The sequence below is a fragment of the Bacillus rossius genome, unplaced genomic scaffold (assembly GCF_032445375.1).
Source record: "Bacillus rossius redtenbacheri isolate Brsri unplaced genomic scaffold, Brsri_v3 Brsri_v3_scf22, whole genome shotgun sequence".
Taxonomy (NCBI): domain Eukaryota; kingdom Metazoa; phylum Arthropoda; class Insecta; order Phasmatodea; family Bacillidae; genus Bacillus; species Bacillus rossius.
In genome coordinates this window covers 651,365-659,748 of record NW_026962393.1, presented here as the reverse complement: position 1 = coordinate 659,748, position 8,384 = coordinate 651,365, and the positions used below count along the sequence as shown (strand labels likewise).

The window sequence follows — 8,384 nt, the reverse complement described above, 5'->3', positions numbered from 1 at the left end:
AGGAACTCTCACGTTCCCATTACTCGCTATGTGGTCACCAATATAAATAGTGCGACCCCGTCACTTTGTTCAAATCATTGGAAACAACGGCGGGGCGCGAAGTGTGCGATTTTAAAATTAAAGGTGGCTCACGGGCCTGAAGGAAGTAAAATAGCTGTCGCATGTTGCTTGGCTCTATTTTTAATAGTGTAGATGTCAGGCGGGGGGAGGTCACCCTTTCCCCTCAGTTAGTTGGCTAACTGATGCATGGAAGTGTCGTGATGTCTGTATTTAGAGGCGTGTGGAGTGTGCGCAAAAATGGCCTAATTAATTTCGTTGTGGTGAGTGTAGTGTATAGCTCCAAGGCCGCACATACCCGGCTGACCAAGCAGGCATATCATCGTGTAGGTATAGTCCGGTGAGTGAAAGAACGCATATTATTAGTAACACTGCGATGAAGGCTGTAGATTTAATTTTTAAAAGAGACTCGGGGAAAACAACTATCAAGGGATAGTGGAGGAGGTGGGGGGAAGGAGGGGAAGGAAAGATTTGGTAATTATAAGGAATTAAAAGTAGTTGTGATTTAATTTATTAGAGCCCCGATGGGCCAAAAAAATTCTTTAACGCAGAATAATTAGAGCCCCGCTGGGCCAAAAGTTCCTTTGACGCAATATAATTAGAGCCCCGCTGGGCCAAAAATTTCTTTGACGCAATTTAATTAGGGCCCCGCTGGGCCAAAAAGGGGTGTCCTGGGCATGTCAGTCATTGGCTAGTCCAATGCTGAATATTTGCACCACAGGACGTAGATAGGCACATCGGGCCAGTAAAGTCTAGTAGTTTTGCTAATTTGCCCCTCGTATACGGGATGTGTGGAGTCTAGTTTAACCTGGCTTAGGCAAGTCGCGGTTTTTTAAATTGTCGCTGGACAGCTGGGTCGTAATCGGGGATATTATTAATAAATAAATTAGGATGAGCCGGGAGTTGGCCATAAAAAGACCTATTTTGGCGTTTTATGAAGTCCGAAACATATTCTACTTTAAGGAGCTGATGTACTGCTAAATTACTAGTATACCAGTCGCAATCGGCGATTACTCGCAGGAATCTATTTTGTGTGACTTGGAGCTTCTTTATGTGCGACTTGGCCGCATAGCCATAAATCTCGCAAGCATAGAGGAGTTGAGGGCGAACTATTTGTAAATATAATTGAAGTTTCTTCCTTCTAGGGAATTGAGGGGCCTTAAACATTGGGTATAAAGATCTTAGAGTTCCGAGAGCAATCCTTGTAACTTTAGTAACCTGATGTTTCCAGGTGAGACTCGGGTCGAGAGTTAGGCCTAAATATCGCACCGATTTTTCAAATGGAATTGCTTGATTAAATATTTTGAGTTCGCGATCAGGAAAAGTACGTTTTTTTGTTAAAACTATGGTAGTAGATTTGGCGCCATTAATTTTTATGCGCCAGCGAGTGTACCATTGTTCGAGTGACGTGAGCTGCCTTTGGACAATAGTTAGTGCAAAATTTAAATTGGAAGATTGGTAAACTACCGCAGTGTCGTCCGCATAAAGCTGCACATGAGCATGTTCGCGCGGTATATCGGCTGTATACACATTATAAAAGAAGGGGGAGAGGGGTGAGCCCTGCGGTACCCCAGCTGTGAGTTCCCGAGTAGAAGACTTCGCCCCATCTATCGCGACAAAGAATTTTCGGCGCCATAAATAATGGGCCACCAGATGAATATATGTGTCCGGAAAATTAAAAGTCACAAATTTTTTAATTAGGCCAGGAATCCAGACTTTGTCGAAAGCTTTCTCCGCGTCTAGCATAGTTGCTACTGTGAACTTCGCTCGCGAGTTAAATCCATCAGTGGCATCTTCAACCAGCTTGATTAATGGATGAGATGTGGAGTGGCCACTCCGAAAACCGAATTGATTATCTGGGATAATGTTATGTTGGTCGGAATGCTCTTTAAGTCGTTTTAATAAAATTTTTTCAAAAATTTTGCTAGTGCTATTTAAAAGGCTAATAGGGCGCCTATTTTGCGGTAAAGACGCATTTTTCCCTGGCTTTGGAATCGTAATTACTTTCGCGAGTTTCCACTCGGAAGGATAAGTTTTTAAAATAAAAATAGCATTCAAAATATTTAAAAGATATTCGAGTGCTGAAAATGGTAATTTTTTGAGTGATTCGAAATTAATTCCATCAGGTCCGCCTGCTTTATTTTGAGGTCGCGATTGAATTGTTCTTAATAGTTCGTGAATTGTTATAAGTTCCGGCTCTATTTGCGTGGCTGTTTGTAGGTAATTATTTACCGCGACTGTAGTGGTTCGAGTAAATTGAGGGTCGTTTACATCCTCATTCGGCGAAAATTGTTTCTCAAAAATATCCGCGATCGCATTTGCCTTGTCGGCCGCGTCATATTTTATGCCCGTGTCCGTAATTATTGCGGGAGTAGAAATAAATTTATTATTGCCTCTTAATGTGCGCGTGAGGCGCCACATTTGCCGAGGCTGTGTAGCGACTTCCGTTACTAGATTCCCGAATTTATCTATTTTTAATTGTTTAAGTTTTCGAGTAACTTGCGCTTTTAGGCGATTGTATTCCGTCCTGGCTTGCGGTGTTCGCGTTCGCTGATAGTTATTTCGCGCCTGACGTTTTAAAATGATTAAAATATCGACATCTGGATAGTTAATTCTTGTAAATTCTCTTTTGTTCATTAATTTCGTGTGTGTTTTGCGCACGTCTGTAATCGTGTCAGTAAACAATTTAACATGCGTGTCAAGTTCTTCGGGAGTGTTTATCGTCGGTGGTTCAATAAAAATTGTTTCTAAATCATCGCGAAATTTGTCCCAGTCGGTAACTCCGAAAGTTCGGTTAAAAATGGCCGCGCAAAACTGGGCATCAAAAGTCAATTGTATTAATACAGGAAAATGATCGGAGTCTAACTCATCTAATTTTTCGGAAGTAACTTGTGCTCCCGGAATGTTGGTAAAGGCTATATCTAAAATTTCCGGCATGCCCCCATTAGTTGGGTAGCTAGTCGGCGAATTTGGAGCAAAAATTTCGTAATTATTTCGAGCCGCATGCTCAGTTAAATTTCTCCCCGCTGGGTTTGTATCTCTGCAACCCCAGTCTTCGTTTTTACTATTTAAATCACCAGCTATGAAAAAGTGCTGCAATGGATTTATTAGTTTATTTAAATCGCTAATCAATAAAGGCTTGTTCGGTGGTTTATAGACTGCCGACATACAGACGTGCGCATTTTTGTTACGAATATTTATGCTGGTGGCCTCAATGTACTCTAAGCCAGTTATTTTTATAGGGTGATGATTTATGCCGTGCTTAATGAGAATGGCTGTACCGCCCCCTAGAGTGTCGCGGTCGGTTCTATAGGTTGTATAACCACTGATATTAAAACGATGGTGAGGCCTTAATTTTGTCTCCGAAATTAATGCCACATCTATCCCGTATACGAAAAGACATTGTTCTAATTCGTAGGATTTGGCACGAATGCCATTTGCATTAAAATTAAGGATTTGTAGTGTTTTCCCCCTGTCTACAGCCATTTACTGAAGCACTTTCGCGAGGGCCTCCAGCAAAATGGTCTGACGCTGTTTTGTATTTTGCGCGGCGCGGATGCGAGGGTAATATGGCTCCAAGGCCTGAACCAGGTTCCAGTAATCGCAGAGGCGGAGAATTTCAGCGAGTTCCCCCAGGCCTGTCACGGTTCTAGTTTCGTTTGCTTCTATCTGTGCTGCTGTTCGCTGCTCGCTCTTTTCTACACGCGCCTGAACGATTTCCTCGGCTGTGCGGCGCGGTGCACTGGGCCCAGCGACAGTGGAAGCGTAGGTCGCGCGAGTTTCCTGTCTGCTCGGTTGGCTGCCCTGCGCCCCGGTATGCGTGACGTCAGCGCGCGCAGCTACCTGCCCGGCCACCTGTGCGGGCCGTCGCGGGGGTGCCGGGGGGGGGAAGTTCGCGTGTGTCGCCTCTGGCGCGGGCGCTCGCGGCGCAACACGGGCTGCCTTCTGCGCTGCCTGCTCGGCTAAAATCTGCTTTCTAGCCTCGACGCGGTTTAAATATACCGGGCACTGCTTCCAGGCCGCGGTATGCCCTGTCGCATTACAGTTCGTGCACACTTTAGGCGCCTCCTCGGGGAGTGTGCACTGATCGCGAGGATGCGGGCCCGCGCATCGGATGCACTTAGGGACCTGACTGCAGTTCCCTGTCGTGTGGCCGAAGTCGCCACAACGCCTACACAGTGGGATGTCTTCCGGCCGGTTGCGGTATTTTTCTACTTTAATACCACTTGTGTAGTATAAAGTCTTAATTGCGTAGATGTCCCGCGCACTCGGGGCGACAGTGACAATAAACGATGATGACGGTTCGTAGGATTCACGGCCCGTATTTCTGTCAGTGAACTTGAAACTTAGTTGTTTGACGAACGTGACCTCGAAACCTAAGGCACGAAGTTCTGTTTTGAGAGCCTCCACTGGAGTGAAGCGACTGAGGTTCTTAATTACTACCTTTTCGCCGCGCTCGCTTGGCTGGGAAAAGGTGTGATGCGGAATGTTGTTGGCTCTGAGCCAATTGACGCCTTTTATTTCGTCGGCCTTTGAGTCAAAAGCGACCTTGACTTCCTGCCTCTTTGAAATTGTTAATCGGTTCTTGATACCGAGCTGCGCGAACACAGGCCCGATATTGCCGACCACTTGAGAATTTTTTATTACAAACGGCACTCGTTTGTAACGCGGGGCTTCGTGCCCTTGAGGTTGTTCGCTGCTGCTCGCGCCTGCATTGTTGGACTTTCGGACTCGGCGCTTCTGAACAGTGAAGCCCTCGTCATCCTCACTTTCGCTACCGTTTTCGCTAGAGTTGGGGTCCTGCGCCCCTGAAACTTTTTTTGCAATGCTGCATCCTGGCTCGCTGCCCTCATGAGTGCGTTTAACGGCCGTGCCGCAGTCCATACGCTCCTCCTCCTCTCCTCCCATCGCAGTGGGTTGGCACCCTGCTTTGAAAAAAGCAGGGACCACCGTGGTAGCCCTGTTCGCGGTGTCGCGCGTCGCAGTTACTGTCCGCACTAACGCAGCCTGCCTACCCGACCTGTCACCTTCACACTGGCCACTGACCTGAGCTCCCTATGTAGAGAACCAGGCTAGGCTAAGAGTAGGACGTCCTACTCGTACCAGTGCGCGGTAAAAGAGTCGTGGCGCCCCGGCCGCTGGAAATTACTTTTGTTACACGTCCCTCCGCGGAGCGCGACCAATCACGAGCCGCGGAGCGCTCCGATTGGTCGCGCAACAAGAAGCCAAGAAAACTTTTCACGAAAAAAATTCAGTTCCCGTCTCACTCATCTAGCGACAGCGGCACAGCTCAGACCTACGATGCCCCCCAAGACGAGCGGTAAGGCAGCCAAAAAGGCGGGCAAGGCCCAGAAAAACATCTCGAAGGGCGACAAGAAAAAGAAGCGCAAGAGGAAGGAAAGCTACGCAATCTACATCTACAAAGTGTTGAAGCAAGTTCATCCGGACACTGGCATATCATCTAAGGCCATGAGCATCATGAACAGTTTCGTGAACGACATTTTCGAGCGCATCGCGGCAGAGGCCAGCCGCCTCGCCCACTACAACAAGCGCTCCACCATCACCAGCCGCGAGATACAGACGGCCGTGAGACTGCTGCTGCCCGGGGAGCTGGCCAAGCACGCTGTCAGCGAGGGCACCAAGGCTGTCACCAAATACACCAGCTCCAAGTGAGCAGGTCTGGTGTGCACATGCTTACATAAACGGTCCTTTTCAGGACCAAGAACATGATCATGAAAGGAAATGCTTCTGCTGCTGTTCTACAATTCCCTCAATCCCTATGATAGTAAATGTAAGCTTAACCAAGGCAGAAATATTTTCATTAAAAAAAGTCTTTAAGACGCATGGTTTACTGGCTGAGATATATATATATATATTTTTTTTTTTGCTTACTTCTGTGGTCATTAGTACATTGCTACAAATATATTTATATATATAAAAAAATAAATAAAAAAATCCTTTCTATTTAATTTAGTTAGATCATATATCAATATTAATGGCAAAGACCAGTTGCATCGATTCACTTTGAAAATAATTCCATTTGTGCTAAAACTGGACACAGTAAAAAAAAAAAAAAAAAAAAAAAAAAAAAAAAAAAAAAAAAACTGAAAAAAAAAAATATATATACACACACACACACACATAATTCGAATTCATATTATGCTTAACTGCGTTTGAATTTGCAATCATGCACAAGATGTTTTGTACTTCGAAGTAAAAACAACATAATGTACTATTTAACTACCCACAGTACAAATGGATCCAAAAAAAAAGTGAATTTTCATGCAGACGAAAATGCTTACATTTATTCTATTTATATTAAGTACCCATTACTAACAGCTTATACTGGGTGGAATACAACAGTTGACATGATTTTACTTATATGGCAATTTAATATTTAACCAAAATTAATGGTAAACTAATATTTTAAAGTGTCATTTATGGCCCCTTACCTTCAGCATGTTTGCTTCCTTGCACACAAACGAGGACAAACACATCACCCAACTGAAAAAAAAAAAAAAATTTCACTTGCATCACAAATAATTTAAAATTTTTCACCACATGAAGTAAATATTTCGCAATAAAAAAAAATATAGCCCTAGGACTCGTGTGCACACCTTTTCTTCCCCACATCGCACACGCAAACAAAACTTCCAAATTATTACAAAATCACTCGATTATTATACATACATAAACACACATGTATTTTCCGAATAAGTGAGAAATGCAGGCCGATGAAAGTCAAATTTCGTTTCGGAAATTAAATCTCGCACAACTACCGACACATAACCAAACTTGCGTACATTTACATAGCATTAACCCTCTAAATAATAAACAAATGAAAGCAGAAAAAACAACATCGCTACCCACCGCGCGCGCTCCTGGCGGCGGGAGTAGGAACTACTTTGCACACAGACCGACATAGCCCCCTGCCAAAAACAGTAAAATAAATAATATATATAAGTCTTTTGGCGGGAAAAAATTTCTCAACCGCCTGGGAGCACCCTAGTGTGTGCCTGTCTTTAGGTTATGTTACTTTTAACTTCATTTTCTACAGGCAGACGCGAGGGTGCTCGCCCATTATTTTTATTTTTTTAAATTCTTTCCTACCTTTGGTGTGCCATGCAAGAATTTATCGTCAAAATGGCGGCCCCGAGTGCAAATTTCTCGTCTGCACTGCTGGCTGGATGATTATGTGATGTTTTGAAGGAGGGTGTTTTTTTTTTGTTTGGATTTTGTGTGAGGGGGGGAGGGGGCTGGGCTAGCTTTTTTTTTTTTAAATTTTCTAAACATTCATCTCTTATGTAACAGTGTTCAGCATTAAAAAATTTAAAAGAAGAGGCACTTACTCATCAATTTCAAAACAGCCTATGAAGAAAAATAAAAAAAATTTAAATTCATTCCAGTTTTATACATTCATGATTTGATCACATGTATAACTTTTCTTTTTTATTACCTTATTTAATTTTATTATTATTACTACTATTGCTGCTACAACCTAGAAGATACCTCAGTGATACTAATACCTGCTGGTAAAGTTAAAGGTTTCACCTTTCTTTCTTTAAACATATCACAATACCTTTCTTGAGTTAAATATTATCTAATGGCTTTAAGAAGTTATGGTAATGTTCATCAGTTATAGAGTGTGGGTTTGTGTGTGTGTGTGAGAGTGTATTTTGAAGAGGGCTTTGGTGGTTGGGATGGTGAGGGTGGTGGGTGTTGTGTGTGGGGAGGGGGGGGGGGGGGAAGTAAAAGAGTGTTCATTACACGATTTCTCCTGTTGTTTGTAACAATCACACCTGGTATAGCTATTTCGAGTGGCAAATACAAACTGCAAAAAAAAAACATCTATATCATTGCCAACGGCCATATCACGATGAACACACCGGTTCTCGTCCGATCACCGAAGTTAAGCATCGTCGAGCGTGGTTAGTACTTAGATGGGTGACCGCTTGGGAACACCACGTGCCGTTGGCACTACTATTTTGCACCCTACAGAAAAAAATTTTTTTTTTAAAAATTTCAATTTTAAATTTTTTTTTCCCCCACAATCACCACATTTCCCCCCCCCCCCCTAACACACACACTCACTCTCTCTCAATCAATCAATCACTCACTCACTCACTCACTCACTCACCCACCCAGTAGCTGTGAATCTTTGCATGTGTATACCTCATACAAAATTCAAAGTGAAAAAATAAATATATAAGTGTATATGTATGTATGTATGTATGTATGTATGTATGTATATATGTATATATATATATATATATATATATATATATATATATATATATATATATATATAAACACACACACACACACCT

At 43.2% G+C, this 8,384-nt stretch overlaps 1 non-coding gene across 1 annotated transcript; it reads left to right on the top strand.

Annotated features, from left to right (window-relative positions):
* The first annotated feature begins 7,915 nt into the window (after positions 1-7,915).
* LOC134543841 (5S ribosomal RNA) lies at positions 7,916-8,034 on the top strand. The gene has a single exon (XR_010077290.1). It is a non-coding gene; the product is annotated as a 5S ribosomal RNA (ribosomal RNA).
* The last annotated feature ends 350 nt before the right edge of the window (positions 8,035-8,384 follow it).